The sequence below is a fragment of the Pristiophorus japonicus genome, chromosome 19 (genome assembly GCF_044704955.1).
Source record: "Pristiophorus japonicus isolate sPriJap1 chromosome 19, sPriJap1.hap1, whole genome shotgun sequence".
Lineage (NCBI taxonomy): Eukaryota > Metazoa > Chordata > Chondrichthyes > Pristiophoridae > Pristiophorus > Pristiophorus japonicus.
The window spans coordinates 62,696,914-62,722,497 of NC_091995.1; the positions used below are offsets into that span (position 1 = coordinate 62,696,914).

Here is a 25,584-nt window from a genome sequence, read left to right on the forward strand (position 1 = left end):
CTGATTCCTTATTTCTCTGATATTGCTTACTTAGTGCAATATTTTTCCCTTTGTCATGCCGTATTGTGATATTGATTACACAAACCCTATTATATTCTGAGGTCCGGTTACACACCTGTTCTTAGGGATCCAGGCATGGCTATTCCTCCGGACCTCACAAGCTTGAGTGTCATTCTTACCCTTTGTCCATTCAGCAAATACATCATTGGTTATCCAATCCCATTCTGGAGTTGTTCTAGGTTATGTTCCACCGTATTGAGCATCCAAGCTCCATATCCAGCAAAAACTATCTCGGCCGCCATTCTTTTACTCATAGTTTATCCAGCCTGGGGGGGGGGTTAGGGGTGGGTGCAGACGCTGGGGGGGATGGCTGGGTGCAGACATTGGGGGGAGGGGTGGGTACAGACAATTTCAACGAGTCACCAGGGATCCTGGGATCATTTTCCCCTATCCCAGTGTCTGCACCTTCTTAGCGACTTTGAAGGAGCCGCGGGGCCCTTGTGCTCTTGATCTGCTTCAGGGAACCATTTGTCACATTCTTCTTGATACTGAACCTGATCTGGGACCCGCGCTTCTCCACATCGACGCCTTTGGCCGCCAGAGCTTTCTTTATCGCGGCCAGGGACATCTTGCTGGGAGCCTTGGTTTGAGCGGCGGCGGCAGCAGGGGCCGTGTCGGCGGCTGCAGTTATCAGTCATGTCCGCGACTCTGTGGAAAATCTCTCTGACAGTCAGAGCTGGGTCAGAAATGAAACGAGAGGCGGCGACACAGAGCAACTTAAAGGCAGCGAGCGAACGGGGCGGAGACATCCTGCTGTCAGCTCCCCGCCCCTCTAGCCTCTCTGTGTTTCTCTCTCCTCACTAACTCTCCGATTCCAATTCAACTCGGGACCTCCAAATTCCCAGACTGGCTTCTTTCTCTCCCCAAGACCGGGATGTTTGCTGTCGAGAAAGTTTCATCCGAATGGAAGGCAGCAATTTCGATTAAACCCGTTTCATTGCTGAACTTGTCGCGCTCTCTCAGCCGATCGCGGATATCTTCTCTGTTCCGACTGAAATTTGAAATCAAATCAAACTTCCTGTTTAATTCCCGCTTCAGGCCTGAGCAGGGCAGCAGGGCAATCCTGTGACAGGGAAAACTTTGAATTTTACACAGGAGGGACCCTGAAATCCGGCGATGAAAGCGGACACACAAACACAGTGACATTAGTCTAGCACGCCCGCCCCTGTAACACACTTTCACTCACTCAATGTTGAAATCTGTACATTCACACACAAACTGTTCCCAGATTTACAGTTCCCAGCACAGGTTTTCCTCTCCGCTCGGCTGTGCTGCCGATTCTCCGGACAGTTGTAGTTTCCTAGCTCAGTAAATGTTAAACACTCTGAGGCCGGCGCTCCTCACAGTGTCTATTCCCAGAGTCAGGGGCAGGAGCCAATCATAGCTGTGGCTGGCTTAACCCATCTCTGCTTTAAGTTGTTATATTGTTCGAGTGCAGAAATATGTTTGACTAACATGAAAATACAAATGATGTACTCACCGCCCCTGCGGCATCTCTTTGTCTCTCTCTCCTCTGAAAATGAGTGCCATTTGAGTAACTGGTGTCCTATCCATCCCATATTGCAAGATCCTACAAATCCCCTGGGAGGATAGACATACCACAGTTCGTGTCCTCGACTAGGCCAACTTTCCCAACATTGAAGCGCTGACCACACTTGACCAGCTCTGCTGGGCATGACACTTTGTTCCCATGCCAGACACGAGGCTTCCAAAGCAAGCGATCGACTCAGAACTCATTCACGGAAAACGAGCCAAAGGTGGGCAGAGGAAATGTTACAAGGACACCTTCAAAGCCGCCCTGAAAAAGTTCAACCTCTCCAATGACACCTGGGAGTCCCTGGCCAAAGACCACCCTAAGTGGAGGAAGTGCATCCGGGAGGGCGCTGAGCACCTCGCGTCTCATCGCTGAGCATACAAAATTCAAGCACATGCTGCGGAAACAGCGTGCGGCAAACCAGTCCCACCCACCCTTACTCTCAACGACTATCTGTCTCACCTGTGACAGGGACTATGGTTCTCGTATTGGACTGTTCACCACATAAGGACTCATTTTTAGAGTGGAATCAAGTCTTCCTCGATTCCGAGTGACTGCCTATGATGGTGACATCCCATACTCAACACCCAGAGATGGCTATCAGTGAGAGCGGCAGAGAGACAGACACAGTATCAGTCTTACACTCCCGAACTGTGTCTCCATATTATGCTCAATAATAGTATCACACATTCATGTACAGCACCAATGGAAAAGACAGAGACAGACGCAGTATCAGTCTTACACTTTGTATCAGTGTCTCCATATTACGCTCAGTAACAATATTCACACCTTCACGTATTGCACCAGAGAGAGAAACAGAGACATTATCAGTCTTACACTTCCAACAGTGTTTCCACATCACGCTAAATAACAGTATCCCACATTCGTAACCAGTACAAGAGCGGATAGCGACAGAGAGACAGAGCGAGGGGAGAGGGCAGAGCGAGAGGCAGGAGATTGCGAGGTAGGGCGGTGAGACACAGAAAGACATGCACAGTATCAGTTCCAGACTGACCTGTGAAGTCCCGTTTTATCCTGAAAGTTCCCATTGGAGAGACAGAAGATGCAGTCTCCTCTCTCACTGATATTGTACCAGAGACAGACACATTATTAATCCCACACTGCGGGACAGTGTCAGAGAGTGAGAGAAACAATGGCCCACATTAAATCCTCGCTTGCCTGTTGTAATCTCTGCAATCCTGCAGCTCAGGGCCGCTCGGTATTACTCTCAGTGACCGAGTGTTTTACTCTAATTAAACTGATCTCGGACTGCTTCTGTCAGATATTAACTCCTGCACGGTCCCAGCAAACACTCCCACTCCTCGTCCCTCCGATGTAGCTGCAGGATTGCTTTGTGAAGACGGGCTCATGGAGAGAAACACCCTGCACGGAATGATCCCAAATTGAGCATCTCCAAGGGACAAGGCTCCCAGCTTTAATCATTCTCTGTCCTTTACCCCCAGGCCCAGTTCCTTTGCTCAGATTCTGATAAAAGTAAATTGGGAAAAGTGCACTTTGAGTTTTACAGGCTGAATTAGTGCAGAGAGCTGCGCATGCGCCGCTAAACCCCGCCCCCTGTGTCGATTTCCATGAGCAGAAGAGCGCGTGCGCCCTCCCCTCCCCCAGCCCTGCCTGTGATCGCTATTTACTCAGTGATCGGAAGAAGATGGTTTAAAACAGCCTGGATTGGAAACGTCGCGGCCCCGGGGTAAGGCAGCGAGCAGCAGCAGCCTCCTTACAGCAGCGCAGTGCTTTGGGAGCGTGTCCGCAGTTGGGCTCAGAGATCGACATTGAGTCCGGGGGGAGTCATGGACTGTGTGTAAGGGGCAGAGTGGACCAAGAAGCAGTGTCAGTGCATGGTGTGAGTGGGGGAAGGGAGAGGCCATTCTCGGGCTGTGTATGGACAGCGTGTGTCCATGGTAAGGGAGACAGAATGGGCAGAATCTGCTACTTACAATCATTGCTGCTTTCTCTCTCCAAACCAATCGTGGATGTTCCTGGTTTAATTCCGTCGGGGGCTGTGTGTAAGAGGCAGAGTGAAGGAGGAACTAGATCCGGAACATGGTGGGAGTGGGGGAAGTGAGAGGCCATTCTCGGGCTGTGTGTGGATAGTGTAAGGCAATAGAGAAAGTAAACCACCTCGCTCTTTCAAATCATTGCTGCATTCTTTCCCCAAATCAGTAGTGAATGTTCCTGATTCAGTTCCAATCTCAACGTGTCTGTTGTTCTTGAATAGTGAGCAGTGGAAACACAGCCTGACAGTGAGGATATGGAGAATTTCACAAAGTGCATCTATTGCAGGCACCAGGAGAGGAGTGTAGGAGAATATATTTTAAAGACCAGTTATATTGTTTCGGTGAGCTGAGTTCTCCAGAACCGAAACTTCGAAACATAGAAAATAGGTGCAGGAATAGGCCATTCGGCCCTTCAAGACTGCACCACCATTCAATATGATCATGGCCTATCATGCAACTTCAGTACCCCATTCCTGCTTTCTCACTGTACCCCTTGATCCCTTTAGCGGCATATATCTAACGAACTGCCTCAACAACTTTCTGTGGTAGAGAATTCCACAGGTTCTCAATTCTCTGAGTGAATACGTTTTTCCTCATCTCTGCCCTAAATGGCTTACCCCTTATCCTTCGACTGTGACCCTTGGTTCTGGACTTCGCCAACATCGGGAACATTCTTCCTGCATCTAATCTGTCCAGTCCCGTCAGAATGTTATATGTTTCTATGAGATCCCCTCTCATTCTTCTAAATTCCAGTGAATATAAGCCTAGTCAATCTCGTCTTTCTTCATATGTCAGTCCTGCCATCCCGGGAATCAGTCTGGTTACCTTCGCTGCACTCCCTCAATAGCAAGAATGTCCTTCCTCAGATTAGGAGACCTAAACAGTACACAATATTCAAGGTGTTGCCTCAACATGGACCTGTACAACTGCAGTAAGACCTCTCTGCTCCTGTACTCAAATCCCCTAGCTATGAAGACCAACATGCCATTTGCCTTCTTCACTGCCTGCTGTACCTGCATGCCAACCTTCAACGACTGATGTACCATGACATCCAGGTCTCGTTGCACCTCCCCTTTTCCTAATCTGTCACTATTCAGATAATATTCTGCCTTCCTGTTTTTTGGCGCCAAAGTGGATAACCTCACATTTATCTACGTTATACTGCATCTGCCATGCATTTGCCCACTCACCTAACCTGTCCAAGTCACCCTGTAACCTAATAGCTTCGTCCTCACAGCTCACACTGCCACCCAGCTTAGTGTCATCTGCAAATTTGGAGATATTACCTTCAATTCCTTCGTCTAAATCATTAATGTATATTGTAAATAGCTGGGTTCCCAGCACTGAACCTTGCGCTTCACCACGACTCACTGCCTGCCATTCTGAAAAGGACCTGTTTATTCCTACTCGTTGCTTCCTGTCTGCCAGCCAGTTCTCTATCCACATAAATACATTACCGCCAATACCATGGGATTTAATTTTGCACAATAATCTATTGTATTGGACCTACATCCACTGACTCTCCCTTGTCCACTCTATTAGTTACATCCTCAAAAAATTCTAGATTATACATTGTCGCTCCCTCAGCAACATCATGTTCACCTCCATATCGTAGAACTAATATTCTCATATTATTATTCTCAGAGCAAAATTCTTTAACCAGCCTGAACAAATGTGAGCTTTCCTCCTCCACCAGAACACAAGGAACAGCGCAGGCAGCTCCTTCTCTCACACACTAAGTCGATTACCACTCGTAGAGCACAGAGACACAGAACTGGCCTCAATCCTATTGTCACAGGCAGCAAAAATTGTCAGTCTCACAGTGATCTGAAGTGTCAGAGTTACATTGTGAATCTTACAGCCACATAGAGCAGTCGAATCAGATGCTGTTTCACCATTGAAACAGATCACACTGTCAGATAAATTAAACAACCACACTCACTTGCCAGAATCTGGCAGCTAGAGAATAAAACACAATCATCTATCAGAAAAAATGAAAAACAGGTAGCATCAACCACATTCGCATATCAGAAGCTGACGGGTGCAGAGTAAAAGCCATAATCATGTTTCAGAATCTGACGGATTCAGTATTTAACCCCCTGAACATACCAGAAGATGACAGGTGCAGAATAAAACCCACATTCCCGTACCATAGTCTGACAGATACAGCATGAAACACACACCCACATATATGAAAGTGACAGTAACAGAATAAAATTCACATTTGCATACCAGAGAATGACAGGTATAGTGTAAATCCCATGTGCACATATTGGAAAATTGAAAGGCAGTAAGTAAAATTGTTACTTACATCGCAGAAACTGATAGGGGCAGAGTAAAACCAACATGCGCACATCAGAAAAATGACATGTAGAAGGCAAAATCTTCACTCACATATCAGAGAAATACAGGTAAAAACTTAAATTCATTCTCACGTTCTCATACCAGAGACTGGCAGATACAGAGTAAAATCCACACTCACATAGCAGGAACTGACAGGTACAGTCTAAAACATATAATCAAGTAGCAGGAACAAATAGTTACAGCTTAATCCCAGATTAACATCGCAGAAACTGAGAGGCACAGATTAAACCTCAGTACACATACTAGACACTGACAGGTACAGATTGAAGCCACACTCACATAACAGAAACTGACAGGTACAGAATGTATCCCACACTCACAAACCAGAGACGGACCGGTACATATTAAACCCCACACTCACATACCAGAAAGTGACAGATACAGATTATAGCCCACACTCACATACCAGAAACGGACCAGTACAGATTATACCCCACACTCACATACCAGAGACAGACCGGTACAGATTAAACCCCACACTCACATACCAGAAATGGACCAGTACAGATTATACCCCACACTCACATACCAGAGACTGACAGATACAGATTAAACCCACAATCGCATACCAGACACTGACAGGTACAGATTATACCCCACACTCACATACCAGAAACTGACAGATACAGAATAAATGCTTCACACACATAACATAAAACTTACAACCACGTAGATTAATACATAGAAATTAAAGGCAGACTAACATACCAGAAACTTAGAGGCACAGCTTAAACCCCCTCACATATGCCAAAACCTGGCAGGTACAGAATAATACGCACACTCACATATCAGAGACTTAGAGATACAGTATAAAACCCACACTCATACATCAGAGACTGACATTTTAAAATCCTGTTCCCATTACATGAAGTGACATACAGTGAAAAACCCATACTCACTTACCAATAATTGACAGGTACAGGGTAAAGTCCCCTCTTCCATATCAGAAACTGACAGATACAAAGGAAAGCCCACTTTTAATCAAGCAAAACTGGCAGTTATAAAGTAAGGCCCACACTCACATATCAGAACCTAATAGGTACAGAACAAAACCCAGACTCCCATAACAGAAAAGGAGAGATACAGAGAAAGGCCCACACTCACATACCAGTGACAGAGAGATACAGAGTAAAACTCAAACTCACATATCAGAGACCGATACATTCAGCACAAACACTCACCTCCATATCAAAAATTGACAGAAAGTAAAATGAATACTCTATCAGGAATTGGTGGTACAGAGTAAAATAATACTAACATACTGGAGAATGACGGGTATGGCACATTCATATAACAGAGATGGACAGATACAGTGCAAAACAAACACTCACACACCAGGAATGAAAATATACAGAATTAAACCCACAAGCAATTACAGAAATTGACAGGTGCAGGATAAAACCCACATTCTCGGATCAAAAACTGACATACAGAGTACAATCCTCATTCACATACCTATAAAAGGCCCGCGAGAGTCGATAGGCAGGAATTTGTGGACGGATTTCCAGGGAGTCGAGGAGGCCTGTAAAAGGCCTGCGAGAGTCGAGAGGCGGGAGTTCGTGGAGTGGGAGTTTCGGGAGTCGGGGGCCTATAAAAGGCCCGTGAGAGGTGGGAGTTCGTGGAGTGGGAGTTTGGGGAGTCAGAGGCCGAAAAAAGGCCCGCGAGAGGAGGGAGTTCGTCGAGCTGCAGTTTGGGGAGTCGGAGGCCTATAAAAGATCCAAGAGAGGCAGGAGTCCGGTGAGTCGGAGGCCAGCTGGTGCATCTGCAGCAGGGGTAGAAGGTAAACAAAAAAGTAGAAATAAATCAAATGGTCACTTCACAGCCAAGGGGGCAAGTGATTGGCTGGTGATTGGTGAGTAGTTTTTCTTTTTTCTTTTTTTTCACTTTATCAGTAGGTAACCTTTATCATTGTTGTTGCCAAATAAAATGAAACTAGGGGTTAAGTCATGGCAGGAGAGCTCAGACACGTGTCCTGCTCCTTCTGTGCTATGTGGGAAGCGTCCCTGACAACTACATGTGAAGGAAGTGTATCCTGTTGCAGCTCCTGACAGACCACATCGTGGCACTGGAGCTGTGGGTGGTTTCATTCTGGAGCATCCGCGAAGCTGACGATGCCGTGAATCGTGAATAGCATGTTTAGTGAGTTGGTCATACCGCAGGTAAAGTTTACACAGACAGATAGGGAATGGGTGGCCAACAGGAAGAGCAGTGGAAGGAAGGTATTGCAGAGGTTCCCTGCGGTCATCGCCCTCCAAAACAGATACACTGCTTTGGATACTGTTGCGGGGGATGACTCACCAGGGGACGGGAGCAGCAGCCAAGTCCATGGCACTGTGGGTGGCTCTGCTGCACAAGAGGGCAGGAAAAAGAGTGGGAGAGCTATAGTGGTAAGGGATTCTATTGTAAAGGGAATAGATAGACGTTTCTGCGGCCGCAATTGAGTCTCCAGGATAGTATGTTGCCTGCCTGGTGCAAGGGTCAAGGATGTCTCAGAGCGGTTGATGGACATTTTGAAGGAGGGGGGTGAACAGCCAGTTGTCGTGGTGCATATAGGTACCAAAGACATAGGTTAAAAACGTGATGAGGTCCGACAATCTGAATTTAGGGAGTTAAATTCAAAAATAGGACTTCAAAGAGAGTAATCTCAGGATTGCTACCAGTGCCACATGCTCATCAGAGTAGGAATCACGGGATAGCTCAGATGTATATGTGGTATGAGGAATGGTGCAGAAGGGAGGGATTCAAATTCCTGGGACATTGTAACTGGTTCTGGGGAGGTTGCACCAGTACAAACCGGATGGTCCTCGGGGGAGTGTTTGCTAGTGCTGTTGGGGAGGGGTTAAGCTATTATGGCAGGGGGATGGGAACCTATGCAGGGAGACAGAGGGAAGTACAATGGGGGCAGAAGCAAATGATAGAAAGAAGAAAAGTAAAAGTCGAGGGCAGAGAAACCCAAGGCAAAAATCAAAAAGGGCCACATTACAGCAAAATTCTAAGGGCAAAGTGTGTTTAAAAAGACAAGCCTGAAGGCTCTGTGCTTCGATGCAAGAGTATTCATAATAAGGTGGGCAAATTAACTGCGCAGGCAGCAATTAATGAATATGATACAATTGGCATCACTGAGACATGGCTCCATGATGACCAAGGCTGGGAACTCAACATCCAAGGATATTTAACATTCAGGAAGGATAGAGAGAAAGGAAAAGGGGGTGGAGTAGCGTTGCTGGTTAAAAATGAAATTAACGTAATAGTAAGGAAGGACATTAGCTTGGATGATGTGTAATCTGTATGGGTGAAGCTGCGGAATACCAAAGGGCAGAAAGTGCTCGTGGGAGTTGTGTACCGACCACCAAACAGTAGTAGAGGTTGGGGACAGCATCAAACAAGAAATTAGGGATGCTTGGAATAAAGGTACAGCAGTTATCATGGGCGACTTTAATCTACATATAGATTGGGCTAACCAAACTGATAGCAAAATGGTGGAGGAGGATTTCCTGGAGTGTTTTAGGGATGGTTTTCTACACCAATATATCGAGTAACAAACTAGAGGGCTGGCCATTCTGGACTGGGTGATGTGTAATGAGAAAGGACTAATTAGCAATCTTGTTGTGCGAGGCCCCTTGGGGAAGAGTGACCATAATATGTTGAATTCTTAATTAAGATGGAGAGTGAAACAGTTAATGCAGAGACTAGCGTCCTGAACTTAAGGAAAGATAACTTCGAAGGTATGAGATGTGAATTGACTAGAATAGACTAGCAAATGATACTTAAAGGGTTGACGGTGGATAGGCAATGGCAAACATGTAAAGATCACATGGATGAACTTCAACAATTGTACATCCCTGTCTGGAGTAAAATTAAACCGTGGCTAAGAAGGGATATGAAGGATAGTGTTAAATCCAAGGCAGAGGCATATAAATTGGCGAGAAAAAGCAGCAAACCTGAGGACTGGGAGAAATTTAGAATTCAGCAGAGGAGGACAAAGCGTTTAATTAGAGGGGGAAAATAGAGTATGAGAGGAAGTTTGCCGGGAATATAAAAACTGACTGCAAAAGCTTCTATATATATATGTGAAGAGAAAAAGTTTAATGAAGACCAATGTTGGTAATTTGCAGTCAGAATCAGGTGAATTTATAATGGGGAACAAAGAAATGGCAGATCAGTTGAACAAATATTTGGGTTCTGTCTTCAATAAGGAAGACACAAATAACCTTCCGGAAATACCAGGGGACTGAGGGTCTAGTGAGAAGGAGGAACTGAAGGAAATCCTTATTAGGAGGGAAATTGTGTTAGGGAATTTGATGGGATTGAAGGCCAATAAATCCCTGGGGCCTGATAGTCTGCATCCCAGAGTATTTAACGAAGTGGCCCGATAAATAATGTATGTATTGGTGATCATTTTCCAAAAGTCTATCGAATCTGGATCAGTTCCTATGGACTGGAGGGTAGCTAATGTAACACCACTTTTTAAAAAAGAAGGGAGCGAGAAAATGGGTAATAATAGACCAGTTAGCCTAACATGAGTATTGGGGAAAATGTTGGAATCAATTATTAAAGATGCAATAGCAGCGCATTTGTAAAGCAGTGACAGGATCGTTCCAAGTCAGCACGGATTTATGAAAGGGAAATCATGCTTAACAAATCTTCTGGAATTTTTTGAGGATGTTATAAGTAGAGTGGACAAGGGGGAACAGGTGGATGTGGTGTATTTGGACTTTCAAATGGCTTTTGACATGGCTGTTTACAATATACATAGATGACCTGGAAGAGGGGACAGAGTGTAGTGTAACAGAATTTGCAGATGACACGAAGATTAGTGGAAAAACGGGTTGTGTAGAGGCTGCAAAGAGATTTAGATAGGTTAAGCGAAAGGGCTAAGGTTTGGCAGGTGGAATACAATGCCGGAAAGTGTGAAGTCATCCACTTTGGGAAAAAAAAACAGTAAAAGAGAATATTATTTGAATGGGGAGAAATTACAACATGCTGCGGTGCAGAGGGACCTGGGGGTCCTTGTGAATGAATCCCAAAAAGTTAGTTTGTAGGTGCAGCAGGTAATCAGGAAGGCGGATGGAATGTTGGCCTTCATTGCGAGAGGGATGGAGTACAAAAGCAGAGAAGTCCTGCTGCAACTGTATAGGGTATTGGTGAGGCCGCACCTGGAGTACTGCGTGCAGTTTTGGTCACCTTACTTAAGGAAGGATATACTAGCTTTGGAGGGGGTACAGAGACGCATAACAAGGCTGATTCCGGAAATGAGGGAGTTACCTTAAGATGATAGATTGAGTAGACTGGGTCTTTACTCGTTGGAGTTCAGAAGGATGAGGGGTGATCTTATAGAAACATTTAAAATAATGAAAGGGATAGACAAGATAGAGGCAGAGAGATTGTTTCCACTGGTCGGAGAGAGTAGAACTAGGGGGCACAGCCTCAAAATACGGGGGAGCCAATTTAAAACCGAGTTGAGAAGGAATTTCTTCTCCCAGAGGGTTGTGAATCTATGGAATTCTCTGCCCAAGGAAGCAGCTGAGGCTAGCTCATTGAATGTATTCAAGTCACAGATAGATCGATTTTTAACCAATAAGTGAATTAAGGGTGATGGGGAGCAGGCGGGTAAGTGGAGCAGAGTCCACGACCAGATCAGCCATGATCTTGTTGAATGGCGGAGCAGGCTCGAGGTGCTAGATGGCCTACTCCTGTTCCTAATTTTTATGTTCTTATGTTCTTATGACACGGTCCCACACAAGAGATTGGTGTGCAAAATTAAAGCACATGGTATTGGGGGTAATGTACTGACGTTGATAGAGAACAAGTTGGCAGACAGGAAGCAGAGAGTCGGGGTAAACGGGTCCATTTCAGAATGACAGGCAGTGACTATTGGGATGCTGCAGGGCTCAGTGCTGGGCCCAAGATATTTACAATATACATTAATGATTTAGATGAAGGAATTGAGTGTAATATATCAAGTTTGCAGATGATACTAAACTGGGTGGCGGTGTGAGCTGTGAGGAGGATGCTAAGAGTCTGCAGGATGACTTGGACAGATTAGGTGAGTGGGCAAATGCATGGCAGATGCAGTATAATGTTGGTAAATGTGAGGTTATCCACTTTAGTGGAAAAACACAATGGCAGAATATTATCTGAATGGCGGCAGATTGGGAAAAGGGGAGGTGCAACGTGACCTGGCTGTCATGGTACATCAGTCATTGAAAATTGACATGGAGGTACAACAGGCTAGGTGAACAAGTCAAATGGTATGTCGGCCTTCATAGTTAGGGGATTTGATTATAGGAGCAGGGAGGTCTTATTGCAGTTGTACCCCAGGGCCTGATAGTCTGCATCCCAGAGTACTTAGGAAGTGGCCCTAGAAATAGTGCTGGTCATTTTCCAAAATTCTATACGTTCTGGATCAGTTACTCTGGATTGGAGTGTAGCGAATGTAAACCCACTTTTTAAGAAAGTGGGGAGAGAGAAAACAGAGAATTATAGATCGGTTAGCCTGACATTGGTACTGGGGAAAATGGTGGTATCAATTATTAAAGATATAATAGCAGCACATTTGGAAAGCAGTGACAGAATCGGTCCAAGTCAGCATGGATTTATGAAAGGGAAATCATGCTTGATAAACCTTCGAGAATTTTTTGAGGGCGTAACTAGTAAAATGGACAAGGGAAAACCAGTGGATGTGATGTATTTGACAAGGTCTCACACAAGAGATTAGTGTGCAAAATTAAAGCACATGGTATTGGGGGTAATGGATTGACATGGATAGAGAACTGGTTGGCAGACAGTCAGCAAACAGTAGGAATAAATGAATCCTTTTCAGAATGACAGGCAGTAACTAATGGGGTACTGCAAGGTTGAATGCTTGGACCCCAGCTATTTACAATATAGATTAATGATTTAGATGAAGGAATTGAGTGTAATATCTCCAAGTTTGCAGATGATACTAAGCTGGGTGGTACTGTGAGCTGTGAGGAGGATGCTAAGAGACTACAGGGTGACTTGGACAGGTTAGGCAAATGCATCGGAGGTGCAGCATAATGTAGGTAAATGTGAGGTTATCCACTTTTCTGGCAAAAACAGGAAGGCAGAATATTATCTGAATCGTGAAAGATTAGGAAAAGGGGAGGTGCAAAGACACCTGGATGTCATGGTAAATCAGTCATTGAAAGTTGCAGGTACAGCAAGTGGTGAAGAAGACAAATCGCATGTTGGCCTTCATAGCGAGAGGATTTTAGGATAGGAGCAGGGAGGTCTTACTGCAGTTGTGCAGGGCGTTGGTGAGGCCATACCTTGAATATTGTGTACACTTTTCGTCTCCTAATCTGTGGCAGGACATTCCTGCAATTGAGGGAGTGCAGCGAAGGTTCACCAGACTGATTCCCGGGATGGCAGAACTTCATATGAAGAAAGACTGGATCGACTAGGCTTATATTCACTCGAATTTAGAAGAATGAGAGGGGATCTCATAGAACCATATAAAATTCTGACGGGATTGGACAGGTTAGATGCAGGAAAAATGTTCCTGATGTTGTGGATGTCCAGAATCAGGGGTCACAGTCTAAGGATAAGGGCTAAGCCATTTAGGACCGAAATGAGGATAAACTTCTTCACTCAGAGAATTGCGAACCTGTGGAATTCACTCCCAGTGAAAGTTGTTGATGCCAATTCATTCGATATATTCAAAATGGAGTGAGATATGAGCCTTACTGCTAAAGAGATCAAGAGATATGGAGAGAAAGCAGGAATGGAGTACTGAAGTTGCATGATCAGCCATGATCATATTGAATGGTGGTGCAGGCTCGAAGAACCGAATGCCTACTCCTGCACCTTCATTCTATATTTCTATATTTCTATGTAGAACTAAAATCAGCCACAGTCGGCATCTTCAGTGGAGGGGAACCAGTGAGTGTAGAACTGGACCCAGCCATTGTCCGCACCTTCAGGGGAGATGAGGGAGCGAAACCAATGAATAAAGCACTGAACCTATTGGAGAACTGGACCCAGCCAGATGCAGCACCTTCAGCAGAGGGGAACCAGTTAGTGTAGAGCTGAACCCAGCGACGGTCAGCACTTTCTGGGGAGGAGAGGGAGGGGAACCATTGTGCGTCGAACTGAACCCTGCCACAGTCAGCACGTTCTGGGGAGGAGAGGGAGGGGAACCATTGCACGTCGAACTGAACCCAGCCAGACTCAGCACCTTCAAGGGAGGAAAGGGAGGAGAACCAGTGAATGTGGAACTGAATCCAGCCAGACTCAGCACTTCAAGAGGAATGGGAAGGAAACCAGTGATTTGTAGAACTGAACCCTGCCAGAGTCAGCACCTTCAGGGGAGGGAAACCAGTGAGCGTAGAGCTGCACCCAGCCAGAGTAAGACCTTCAGGGGAGGGGAACCAGTGAGTGTAGAACTGAACATGGTGAGTGTAGAACTGAACCCAGCCAGAGTTAATGATGATAATTGAGAGCGTAGGACAAGCTGCCTTCAGACGTGCGATGTGTTTGAATTTCAGGACAGTGAGGGGGAAGACTGCATGGGACGGGGATTTCCAGCTTTGGAGGAACAAGAGAGGAAAGAATGTTCCTTACATTCTAGAATTGTCTGTTCTGAATTTCTGTCCTGTACTTGCAGTAATCATTTTTGTAAATTCCTTTTCCAGGGTATCAGGAGGGGAGGATTTGCAGACGGGATACTGAATCCAAATATCACGTCAAAATCTGATAGAATCACTCAATTCCTCAGGCCCTGAATATCATCGGACTTTGAATGTGGAAGGAGAAACATTTGTCTGTTCTGCCATGCAAACATCAGTGTGACTGGAAAAGCACCGAGACACACACACCCAAGTGAGAGTGTTCCACTGCACAGACTGTGGAAAGAGCTTTAACCAGTTACACAGCCTGACAAAACATCTCACTATTCACAGCGGGGAGAAACCATACACGTCTACTGTGTGTAGACCAGGCATCAACTGATCGTCCAACCTGGAGAGATACAAGGACACCCGTACCACGGAGAAACCGTGGGAATGTGGAGACTGTGTGAAGAGATTCAATTAGCCGCCTGAGCTGGAAGCTCATCGGCGCAGTCATACTGGGGAGAGGCTGTTCACCTGCTCTGAGTGTGGGAAGGGGTTCATTCATTCATCTCACCTGTTGATTCACCAGCGAGTCCACACTGGGGAGAGACCGTTCACCTGCTCTGAGTGTGGGAAGGGATTCATTACCTCATCCACCCTGCTGAAATACCAGCGAATTACACTGGGGAGAGGCCGTTCGCCTGCTCTGAGTGTGGGAAGGGATTCATTACCTCATCCACCCTGCTGAAGCACCAGCGAATTCACACTGGGGAGAGGCCGTTCACCTGCTCTGAGTGTGGGAAGAGATTTACTAAGTCATCTAACCTGCTAGATCATTGGCGAATTCACACACGTGAGAGGCCATTCACCTGCTCTGAGTGTGGGAAGGGATTCACTCGGTTATCTCACCTGCTGAGACACCAGCACACTCACACTGGGGCGAGGCCGTTCACATGCTCCGTATGTGAGAATGAATTCATTACTTCATCCCACCTGCTGAGACACCAGCGAATTCACACTGGGGAGAGGCCGTTCATCTGCTCTGTTTGTGGGAAGGGATTCACTCAGTTATGCACCCTGCTGAGACACCAAGGAGTTCACAAGTGACTTCAGGGTTTGGATTCTGCTGTTGTCCCAGACTGAATCATGTCCATTCTGACAGTTGGGCTTTCTTTCTGCTGATATTGATTCCCTCTAAAACTGGGCTGTAGTTTAATTTTTGGGATATTTGACAAATTAATCAATGTAAAAATGGTCAGCTAAAAAAAAATGCTGATTAAGTTTGCATTCATTCTTCACCCTTTAAATAAACATAAGAAATAGGAGCAGGAGTAGGACGTTGGCCACTCGATCCTGCTCTACCATTTAATAAGATCATGGCTGATATGATCTTGGACATAGCTCCACTTCCATGCCTGCTCACCATAACCCTTCACTCCCTTATTGCTCAAAGATCTGGCTATCACCACCTTAAATATATTCAATGACCCAGCCTCTACAGCTCTCTGGGGTAGAGAATTTCAAATATTTACAACACTGAGAGAAGAAATTTCTCCTCATCTCAGTTCTAAATCGGCGACCCCTCATTCTTAAACTATGCCCCCAAGTTCTAGATTTCCTCAAGATTGGAAACATCCTCCTTGCATCTACTTGTCGAGCCCCCTTAGTATCATCTGTTTCAATAAGATCATCTCACAATTCTAAATTCCAATGAGTATCAGCCCAACCTGCTCAACCTATCTTCATAAGTCAACCCCTTCATCTCAGAAATCAAACTAGTGAAGCGTCTCTGAACTGTCTCCAATGCAAATATATCCCTCCTTAAATAAGGAGATCAAAATTGTATGCAGTACTCTGTGTGGTCTCACCAATACCCTGTACAGTTGTAGCAGGACTTCCCTGCTTTTATACTTCATTCCCTTGCAATAAAGGCCAACATTCCTTTTGTCTTCATAATTACTTGGTGTACCTGCATACTGACTTTTTGTGTTTCATGCACAAGGACCCGAGGACCCTCTGTACTGTAGAATTTTGTAATATCTCTACATTTAAATAATAAATTGTATTTTTATTTTTCCTGCCAAACTGGATAATCTCACACTTTTCCACATTATACTCAATCTCCCAATTGTTTGCCCACTCAATTAGGCTTTCTACAACCCTTTGCAGATTATTTGCGTCCTCCACACAATTTGCTTTCCACCCAGCTTCGCATCATCAGCAAACTTGGCTAAATTACACTCTGTCCCTTCATTCAAATCATTAATATAGATTGTAAATAGTTCGGGCCCCAGCACTAATCCCTGTGACACCCCGCTAATTGCCATTGGACAACCAGAAAATGAACCATTTATCTCAATTCTCTGCTTCTGTTAGTTAGCCCACCCTCTATCCATGGTAACATATTTCCCCCAACCCCGTGAACTTATATCTTGTACTAACCTGTTATGTGAAACCTTATCAAGTGCCTTCTGGAAATCCAAATACACCACATCCACTGGTTCCCCCTTATCCACCCTGCGAATTACTTCCTCAAAGAATTCCAGCAAATTTGTCAAACATGATTTCCCTTTCATAAAACCATACTGACTCTGCTTGTGTGTATTATGCTTTTCCAAATGTCCTGCTACTGCTTCCTTAATAATGGACTCCAGGGTTATTCCCAACGACAGAAGTTAGGCTAACTAGTCTACTTTCTCTCTCCCTCCTTTTTTAAATAGGGGTGTCACATTTGTGGTTTTCCAATCTTCTGGAAACTTCCCAGAATCCAGGGAATTTTGGTAGATTACAACCAATGCATCCACCATCTCTGCAGTCACTTCTTCAAAGACCCTCGGATGCAAGCCAATAGGTCCAGAGGACTTATCCACCTTTAGTCCCATTATTTTACCAAGTACTCCTTCTTTAGCGATAGAGATTATTTTTAATATAGTATTTTTATTCATGATCTGGATGTCGGTAATGGTGGCATAATCTGCAAATTTACAAAGGATACCGAGATTTGTGCGAATATTCGGGTCTCGTCTGCTTCAGGCAGATCTTGCTATTTTGGGAGATTGGTATCATGACTGGCAAATGGTGTGTAATTTAACTAATTGCATTCTTATGCACGTGGGCAGGGTAAATGCTCAACATTCATTCATGCATCAGGGATAAGCAGTAAAGAAGGTGGAGACAGAAAGCGATTTGGGCATTCTAGCACATACATCTTTAAAATTACTTGAGCAATGCCATGAATCGATAGCTGGAGCAAATAGAGTGCTGGGGTGAATCCATGGGACAATTGAGCTAAGACGAAGCTTACTATTTTGTCTTTGTCGAAGACATTATTCAGGCCACACTTGGAATACTGTGTCATGTTTTGGTCTCCTCGTTCGTTGGGTGATACTGAGCCTTTGCAAAAGGTCCAGAGGTGGGCCACTAGACTAATTCCAAGTTTGTTTTCGAGATAGAGTGAAAGAGTTGAGACTCTACACTTTCGTGAAGCGTAGACTCAGCGATGATCTGACTGAGGCTGATACGATAATGAAGGGAATAGGTGTTTGAGGCTAGATCTAGGTTAGTTGTCGGTAGCTGATTCTTTCCCCACAGAACAGTGGATCTCTGGAGCAGGCTGCCATCTCATGTGGTGGATGCTTGAATTCCTTCAAGCTGAGAAGCGTAGACGAACAAAGGGAACTTAGAGTGCATGTTCACAGATCCCTGAAGGTAGCAGGCCAGGTAGATAAGGTGGTTAAGAAGGCCTACAGAATACTTGCCTTTATTAGCCAAGGCATAGAATAGAAGTCCAAGGCGGTTATGCTTGAACGTATAAAAGACTAGTTCGGCTGCAGCTAAAGCACTGCATGCAGTTCTGGTCACCACATTATAGGAAATGTGTGATTGTACTGCACAGGGTACAGATGAGATTCATGATGATATTGGCTAGACCGGAGAATTTTAGTTTTGAAGAAAGATTGTAATGGTTAGGTTTTTTTCTTTGAAACAGAGGAGGCTGAGGGGAGACCTTACTGAGATGTATAAAATGATCAGGGGCCGAGACAGAATGGATAGGAAGGACCTGTTTCCCTTGGGAGAGGGGTCAACAACCATGGAGAATGAATTTAAAGTAATTGGTAAAAAGTTCAGAAGGGTTTTGAGTGGGAATTTCATCACCCAGATGGTGGTGAAGGTCTGGAACTCACTGCCTGAAAGTGTGGTTGAGGCAGATACCCTCACCACATTGAAAAAGTACTTGCATTTGCACATGAAGTACTGTAACCAACAAGGTTATGGACCACAAGCTGGTAAGTGGGATTAGGCTGTATAGCTCTTTGTCGATAGCCACAGGTGTGATGGTCCAAAATTGCGTCCTTCTATACTGTAACCCAGTGTTTATAGTGCGAGCTCTTGTATTCTATGCCTCAGTTAATAAAGGCAAGCATTTTATATGCCTTCTTAACCATCTTATCTACCCGGCCTGCTACCTTCAGGGATCTGTGGACATACACTCCAAGGAAATCCATGTCCCTGGTCTGTGGTCTCTCAGGATGAAAAAACACCCACACCCTTCAGATTCCACCTTTGGTGAATGAAGTCTGTCCCTGCTGCTCCTTCAGGAGTTTTCTGATTCTAAAATGAAGAATTTTTCCAGGTGTGTGGTGTAGTTTTGCTCTGTGAGATGTTTGTGAAAGAGGAGAAGGAATGTGAGCTTTTTGTGTGTGGCAGAAGTGATATTGTTTGATGGAGAAGCGACACAATCTCAATCGGTGCAGAGAGAGGTGAGTCAGTGGCTCACCTTCTCCCTTATCACATCCTTCTGACATGCGGCTGACACACTGAGCACAGGTTTCGGGACTGCAGCTAATTTCACGCTCGCTTCACACGCAAAAAGTCGGGATCCCGGGTGGAATGAATGAATTGGAACTTGCTCCACGCGAACCTCCAGGGGCGAGTTTACTCCTCTGTGTAAAAGTGGCGACAATTGTTGCTTCCTGTTACACTGAACAACGGCTGTACCAGATTCCCGGTGTGAGAAACACTGAACATTCTTAACCAACTAATAAAATACCCTCTGTAAAATTAGAGCTGATGAAAATGTATCACAAGCAAAAGACAAAACACTTATAAAAGATTTGCCTGTCACTCGGTGACCATGTTGCAATGTCCTTTAGTCTGAAACAGAAAGTTGATGCATCAATTAGAACAATGGTTCATCTTCCAATAGAGTTTAAATTGTTTTTGAAATTCTGATAAGGTGTATTATACAAATGTTAATCCAGGACCTGCATTTGTGGACCATGTTCTCTTCTGTGATGTTCTTACGATACCTCTCGGAGCAGAATTTGTGTAGTGCAGTGGTTATCGCCTCACACACAAAAAATCCCCACTGCGAAACCAGGTGGGAACATTTTGAAAACCTTCCCCATTAAAACTGAATCAATATTTTAAAAACTGAATTCATTTTGTGGTTAAATATGAATAAAGTAAAATATCGCATACAACCCCATATATTTTCACTCTACAATTTTGGGCCACCAGCAGCAGCAGAATTATATTCAACCACAATCTGCAGCGTCCTCGTCTGACCTATCACTCACTATACCATTACCTTCAAGCCAGGAGATCAAACCTGTTTCAATGAGATGTGTAGAAGAGCTTGCCAGGAGCAGCATCAGGCTTAACTAAAATGAGAGGACAAACAGATGAAGCTGGATATGGTATCCAGGCGTAACTGCAGCTGAGATGCAGATCAGCCTTGATCTACTTGAATGATACAACAGCTAAATGGTATATACTTTAATGCAACGAGTATAGCGAATAAGGCAGATGAGCTAAGAGCACAGTTAGATACTTGGGAGTTTGACATTATAGCCATTACAGAAACATGGCTGAAAGAAGGGCAGATTGGCAGATTAATATTCCTGATTACAGGGTTTTTGACAAGATAGAGAGGGGGATAAAAGGGGAAGACGCATTGTGGTATTGATTAAAGAAACTATTACAGCATGGAGGGGGATGATATGTTTGAGGAGTCATCAAATGAGACCACATGGGTCGAACTGAAAAATAAAAAAGGGCGATCACACTGCTGGGCGTGTATTATACACTCCCAAACAGTGGGAGGGAGATAGAGGAGCAAATATGGACGCAAATTGCTGTGAAGTCCAAAAACCTTAGGGTAGTAATAGTCGGGGATTTTAAATATCCAAATATTGATTGGACAAATATAGTGTGAAGTGTATAGAGGGTGCGAAATTCTTGAAATGCATTCAGGAAAACGTTTTCAATGAGGATGTAACACGCCCAACACGAGAGGGGGTGGTTTTGCATTTAGGTTTGGGGAATGAAGCTGAGCAGGTTGAGGGGGTATTACTGGGATAGCACTTGGGTGCCAGTGACCATAATTCAGTCAGATTCAAGTTCGTTATGGATAAGGACAAGGATAGGCCTGGAATTAAATTCTCAAATTGGGGAAAAGGTAATTTTGCAAAGTTAAGGAATGATTTGGCCACAGTGGACTGGAAACAACTACTTTGAGTAAATCAGTGTCGGACCAGTAGGAGGCATTCAAGGAAGAGATCCGGAAGGCTCAGGCTAAACATGTGTCCTTCAAGAAAAAGGGTGGGAATAACAATTCTGGAGCCCCTGTCTAGGGAGTTACAGGCGAGAATAAAGATAAAAATGGAAGCTTATGTCACATACCAATGGCTAAATAGTATAGAATCTTTGGAGGAATATAGAAAGTTAAGAGGAAAATTTATAAAGGCTATTAGGAATGCTAAGAGAGAGCATGAACATTCTTGACTAGTAAAATTAAGTAAATCTCCAAGATGTTCTATAAATATATTAAGTGTAAGAGGGCAACTTAAGAAAGGGTAGGGCCTATTAGAGACCATGAGGGTAATCTTTGTGTGAAGGGCGGAAGATGTTGGTAACGTTCTTAATGAAAACTTTGCATCTGTTTTCACAAAGGAAATGGGTAATGCAGATACTGCTATCGAGGACGAGTGTGATATTTCGGATGAAATAAACATAGTGAGAGAGGAAGTATTAAGGGGTTTAGCAGCTTTGAAAGTAGATAAGCCCCATGGACGGATGAAATGCATCCCAGGCTGTTGAGCGAGGTAAAAGAGGAAACAGCAGAGGCCTTGACCATCATTTTCCAGTCCTCTTTGGATTTGGGCATGGTGCCGGAGGATTTGAGGACCACTAATGTAGTCCCCTTGTTTAACAAGGGAGAAAAGGAAAGGCCGAATAAATACAGGCCTGTCAGCCTAACCACAGTGGTGGTGACTTTATTGAAAAAATCCTGAAAGACAGGCTAAATCTACATTTGGAAAGGCAAGGATTAATTAGGGATAGTCAGCAGGGAAGATAGTGTTTGACTAACCTGATTGAATTTTTTGAGGCGGTAACCAAGAGGGTCGATGAGGGTAGTGTGTATGTTGTAGTGTATATGGACCCACATGGTAGACCAGTCACAAAGATTAAAGCCCATGGGATCCAGGGCAAAGTAGCAAGTTGGATCCAAATTTGGCTTAGAGGTTGGAAGCAAAGTTTCATGATTGATTGTTGTTTTTGTGAATGGAAGGATGTTTCCAGTGGGATTCCGCAGGGCTCAGTACTGGGCCCCTTGCTTTTTGTGGTATATATCAACGATTTAGATTTGAATATGGGATGTATGATTAAGAAGTTTGTAGACAACATTAAAATTTGCTATGATGTTGATATTGGGCTGCAGGAGGATATCAATCTACTGGTCAGGTGGGCAGAGCCGTGGCAAATGGAATTTAATTCAGAGAAGTGTGATATAATGCACTTTGGGAGGGTTAATAAGGAAAGGGTATACACATTATGCGGTGACCTACTTAATAGCATGGATGAACAAAGGCACCTTGGAGTGCTTGTCCACAGATCCCAGAAACTAGCAAGCCAGCTGGATAAGGTGGTTAAGAAGGCATATGGAATGCTTGCTTTTATTGGCTGAGGCACATAATATCTGAGCAGGGAGTTTATGCTTAAATTTATATAAAACTTTGGTTAGGCCACAGCTGGAGTACTTCGTGCAATTCTGGTCACCGTATTATAGGAAGAACGTGATTTCACTGGAGAGAGTGCAGCGGAGATTTACTAAGATGCTGTCTGGAATGGAGAATCTTAGTTGTGATGACAAATTGGATAGACTGGGTCTGTTCTCATTGAAACAGGGGAGGTTGAGTGGAGACCTCTTTGAGGTGTACAACATATTGAGGGGCCTGGATATAGTGGGCCTATTTCCATTGATGGAGGGGTCTGTTATAAGTGGCATAGTTGTAAGGTGGTTGGTAGAATACTTAGATTGGATTAGAGGGGATGGGGGTGGTGCTTCTTTCCGCAGAGGGTTATGGGTATCTGCAACTCACTGCCTGGAAGAGTGGTGGATGCAGACATCCTCACCACATTTAAGAGATAGTTGGGTGGGCAATTGCAGTGCCGCAAATGCAGGATTAATGACCTGGAGCTCTTAATTGGGATTAGACTGGATAACCTCTTGTTGGCCGGTGCAGATATGATGTTAAGTACTGCACGGAATCGAATACTGCCAGGGTGATCTCCTGGACTAGTTAAAATCGCCTGGATGGGTAGGAGAAGAATTTTCCCGGATTTTTTCCCCCAAAATTGACCAAGGTTTTTACTTGGTTTTTGCTTCTCCTACGAGATCCCATGGCTCCGGTTGGGGTGGAATGTAGCATGTTTCAGTTTAAGAGGTGTCGCACCTGTGTGAGGCGGATTGGTTGGGGTGAGTGTTCTTTACCTTTCATCATTGTTCATTGTTCATATGTTTATATGTAACCTTTAGGGCTGCTGACCAAGGGTCGCACGGCTCTTTGTCGGCTGGCACAGACCTGATGGGCCGAAGTGGCCTCCTTCTGCGCTGTGAATTTCTATTTTTCTATGTCTCGAGGTCTGAAGAGCTGGATGGTCTCCTCCTTTTCCTATTAGTCACTCACCATTAAGAAAATACTACAAAATGGCTTTCTCTGATCCAACTGGAAGACCTCACACTTTCCAACATTGAATTCAATCTGGCACAGTTTTAACCCCATTTTCTTGCAGCCGAAGCACATATTGAAAATCTGGAAGTAAAAGCAGACCCTGAGTGGTCTCGAACCACCAAACTTTTATTTAACAGCCGAACGTGTCAATCAATTGCACCACAGAAACAAATTAAATTGTCAGTAACAACATATGCTAAAACAGGCAGTTACCAAACTAAAACTTCAGATCACAATGAGTAAGATAGCAACTATCCAGTATCTGTTTACTTATCCCAATAAAGAACGCAACATTCAATTTGGAAACATGCAAATGGTTGGTGGAAGAAAATACGTCAAACAAATTGATCAGAAAACCCGCGTTGAACTATTAGAATGGTTCATCAACCAATTAACATGGTATCTGGGTTTCGCACAACTGTTGGAACCTTTCCACGAGTTCTTCTGCTATTGTACTTGTTCTTCAATGTAGGGATCAGATATACACGTGGTTGCTTCACTGGGTGCCCTGGGAACCAGACACTCTAGAGCCCAGGCCAATGATGGGACCTGCTCTTTCTGCTCTATATGAGGGTCAGTAGCACACAAAATGACAACAAGGAATCACAAGTCTGTAATGGAGCCTGGACCCATCCTACTCTGTGTGGGTCTCAGTACCACACTCGGTCATGGAGTAACATACCACAGGTGGGGAATGGAGCCTGGGATTTCCCTGCTCTGTGTGGGGCACAGTACCACACTAGGTCATGGAGTAACATACCACAGGTGGGGAATGGAGCCTGGACTTCCACTGCTCTGTGTGGCCTCATACCACACCGCGTGCAATAAACTAACATGTGCAAGGCCGAGGAAGGAACCTGAATGCATTCTGTTGTGTGGGGCTCAGTACCACACCGGGTGAGATGTGCAAAATCCACACAAGCTGAGCCCCTGGGGCGGAGCCAGCAGCTGCCTCCCTGCAATGACAGACATGGAGCAGAGACTGAGGTTGTAGTTTCACATGTTTAAGCTGATTAATCAGGTGATTCCCCTGCTGTGAATCCCCCAGCAGAGGATTCATGGAGTGTTTGTACGCGGTGTCCACCGGTACGCTCGCGGCCTTCCGCGAGAGGTGGGCACCGGAGGGACTGGAGTGCATCATCACGCCCGGCAACCAAATTTTAATTTGATTTTACATTTTAAAGTTTAATTTGTTTTAATTGCCGGTGCTTTTAGTGTCCCCCTCCCCTTTTATAGGGGGCACTGGAAAAAGGAAAATTTGATTTTAGTGCCCAAAAAAAAAAAAAAAATGTCTGGTGTGTCATCCAGGGCGGGTGGCACCGATTAATGTTTTTGTTTTGCAGGTGAACTCCAAAAAGAGTTTCATGGAGTGTTTGATATAAAGGAGATTCAACATCATCATCAGATAATCTCTCCTTGATTCGCGACTATTATCTCTCTTCTGCTTCTCGCTGCTAAAGAGTGAACTTAACATAAATTCACCTTGGCTCGGGGTCAGTGCGGATCAGTGTGATTTAGATTGTCTGAAATGCGAAGTAATCTGCCGGTCCTGAACAAATTCACAGCTCACCACACTGCTGCTGCCCCAACCATCAGCAGCGCATCATTCATTCCAGCGATACAAAATACACTGCTGTTTTAAACTCAGCAGTAAATGATTAGACCTCTCTCAACAAGTGGAACTAGAGCTGCGGATTGACACTGTAAGTGTTGTAAACATTTAACTGCAAATGTCAGATCAATCATGGTAATCATTAGTCCTCCATGTAACTTTTTGTGCCACATCACACTAACTTATCACAACACTGCTAACAATCAATGCACTGCCAGTGTGGAACAATTCAACATTTTAAACTTAATTACATGTACAAGACTGGCATCTGATAATGCCTAATGTTACTTATCCTGAGCATTAATATATTCATTTGGCCTGGGCCCGTCCTGTATTGCACATTGGCTCACTGTGTGTCTCTGTTTAGGGTTCACAGGTGATTTCCCAGCTCTGAATTCTGCGGCAG

General features: G+C 44.6%; 1 long non-coding RNA gene across 1 annotated transcript; it reads left to right on the plus strand.

Annotated features, from left to right (window-relative positions):
* Nucleotides 1-3,215: 3,215 nt before the first annotated feature.
* LOC139229908 (uncharacterized) lies at nucleotides 3,216-16,505 on the plus strand. The gene is made up of 2 exons (XR_011587856.1): nucleotides 3,216-3,302; nucleotides 14,631-16,505. It is a non-coding gene; the product is annotated as an uncharacterized lncRNA (long non-coding RNA).
* The last annotated feature ends 9,079 nt before the right edge of the window (nucleotides 16,506-25,584 follow it).